The 2,694-nt window shown below is 34.0% G+C and overlaps 1 protein-coding gene across 1 annotated transcript in view; it reads left to right on the forward strand.

Annotated features, from left to right (window-relative positions):
* Positions 1-1,131, forward strand: part of LOC148094317 (cyclin-Y-like protein 1) — a 354,769-nt gene extending 353,638 nt beyond the window's left edge. Inside the window, exon 8 of the mRNA XM_087825041.1 lies at positions 488-1,131. The gene's annotated coding sequence lies outside the window, so the exon portion shown is untranslated. The remainder of the gene's footprint in view (positions 1-487) is intronic.
* The last annotated feature ends 1,563 nt before the right edge of the window (positions 1,132-2,694 follow it).

Consider the following 2,694-nt stretch of genomic DNA (forward strand, 5'->3'; position numbering starts at 1 on the left):
CCTTAGTATTTTTCATTTCCATTTTGATTATTTTAATTACTAGAGGATATTACATTTGTTTATTTTTGCTTTCATTTTTGGAGAAAAGGGAAATGTGTATCTTAAACTTTTATAAAGTTCTAGTTAACCACCTACATAACATTGTCTTTTGAGCTTTCATGCTCTCATTTAGAAACCTTAAAGTACCTATTTCTATATACCATAGTTTTAAATGTTTTAATGTTTACTTTGATATTGGGAGGGAGGGCCTTTTTGGACATCAGAAATTTCTTAAATATTTTTTGTTGCTCCCTAGTTCAAAATGGGCACTTTTTTCCCCATTATGTGTCATTTCCTTTCCTCCTGAACTTTTTAGACATTGTTACTGTATAAGAATTATTTTAAAGTAATTTTATTTATGAGTTTTAATTTGAGTTTTTCAGACTTTGAAGAGTTCACTTTTTTTTAAATGGATATTAGAGAGGGAGGTAAGGAGAGGGAGAGAGAGAAACGTAGATGTGGGAGAGAAATATCTACCGGTTGCCTCCCTTACAGGCCCGGAGACCAGGGATCAAACCCAAACCCGGGTATGTGCCATGATCAGGATCTGAACCTGCGACACTCCAACAACTGAGCCACCCGGCCAAGGGAAAGATCCTCTTTAAAAGAAATTAAGTAACAACTCCTCTCATTATGAAAATCATATATTCTGTGGCCTTTATCCTTTGAATATTCTTATGTCATTGGTCTAAAAGCTGCCAGAATGAACTAGTAAAATGGAGATTTCTGGTGGTACAGAAGCTAGAGGAAAAGAGTGGCTGTTCTCTTTTTCTTTTTAGGAACTATCTTGCTGGCAGGTGGCCTTTGGTAATCGGTAGTTCCAAGGGCTTATATTGAATAAGTGACTTATTCTACCTATAATGCATTCCATCGACTATCATCTCTGGAAATTATTTTTAAAGAAATTAGACAACTGATTTCTAGAAAGTGAATTCTGACTGTCTGTGATATTCATCTCGCTTTCCCCGTGGGACTGTCTCTGATGCCCTATTTCCTCCTTGAGCTAAAATGTGTCTGTGACGTCAGAATCTCCTCTCCTGCTCTGCAGTTACAGTGGCAAATTGTAGGAGCAGCACATTGGCAAGGAAGAATTTATAAAATTAGAACAGCTCTATCACATTTCTTTTTCAGGCTTTTCAAGTATAAGCTTTCAGAAAATTTACCATTTTTAGAGTTGGTAATACAGTAGAAGGAAATGAGTGGGAAATATTCACAAGGATGATAGTCAAAAATGTCATTAATATTGTTTTAAATATTTTCTAGGTTTTACTGGGTTGCATGTAAGTATGTTTACTAGTTCACTAAGATTATCAAACTTTTGGCAGGAATAGTTGAACAAATTAAAATTTCTTTTAAAGATTAGGTGCTTAAAGCCAGTCTGTATTAAAATGTAAGGAAATAGTTAGATTTTTCTGTAACATTTTTTCTTTGTATCTTGGAATATACTGCGGACTGACTGTAGACTGTGCTGTACATTCCGTCATGATAGGTTCCATGGCCTCGTAATACCTTAACTTTGGTTCTCCTGTAATTGGTGGGCATACTCTATTGAATTCCCCTCCAAAATATATACCTTAGTAATTTTCCAATTTACTTGGCCTTATTTTAAAAGTGGATATGAATAATACCATATTTTAAGTTTGTGTTTTATAATTGTATAAATTTGAAAAGTTTTCTTAGCTGAAAATGTGAGAATTTACCTTACATGTTGACAAGTTAAATTAACTTACATTGAAATTTTTTTCCAGGTAACAATCTATTTGACCTCTTTTTCCCTCTTTCCCAGGTGTGTTCTTTCTCTCATGTTTTATATGTTCCAGCATCGTGCCTGCCAACCTTTTTATTTAGGTTCCCTCCTTTCTCTAAATTCTATATTTATGTCAACTTTTGTAGTGTATGCCAGTAAAATTATTTAATTAATCAGGCACAGAAAAACTAGTATAACTTGTGAAAGGTTAGATAGAATTTTTATTTGATCCTGAAGTTTTCCCCATTGTGAATACTACATTCTGCACAAACACTCATTTCATTGGCTTGTGTGGTGTGTATGGTTTTGGCTTCCAGTAACGCACTTGTTTGCAGTAATGAATCCTCAAGTTCAATTTCAGATTGTTTCCCACACAAAATTAAAACTAGACTTTGAAAGTCTAGAGTAATGTGACCTTTTAAATTGTAAATCAAAAAATTTTAATTTTTAATGCTTACTGAATCATTTTCTTTCCCTAGTGAGAGTTAATATTTGAAAGTAGTAAGATTTGCTTTACAAATGTATATAAACACCTATGAAATTGTTCGTGGTGATAAATTGGAGTAGGTATTTTGATTTATCATTAAAGACTAACTTTGGGAGCCAGCACTCTCTGTGTTGAAATCTCAGCTCTATTTATTGCTGTGTGCACTTGACAGGATTCTTCCCTGTGCCTCAGTTTCCTCTTGTGCAGAATGAGGACTGACAGGGTTGTTATGAGGATTAAGTGAGGTGAGACCTGTAGAGCACTTGGGAAGGGGCCTGGCACTTGGAGAAGTGCTAACTCAGCATTAATTTTGACTTAAATGCTCTTTGATTTACTTGGACTTTTTTCAAATTTATAATTGTACCATATTAATAAACATAATCTAAATAAGTTACTGAAAACTTCTCAACAGTTATATGAT

This window comes from Miniopterus natalensis, chromosome 1 (genome assembly GCF_054644295.1).
Source record: "Miniopterus natalensis isolate mMinNat1 chromosome 1, mMinNat1.hap1, whole genome shotgun sequence".
Lineage (NCBI taxonomy): Eukaryota > Metazoa > Chordata > Mammalia > Chiroptera > Miniopteridae > Miniopterus > Miniopterus natalensis.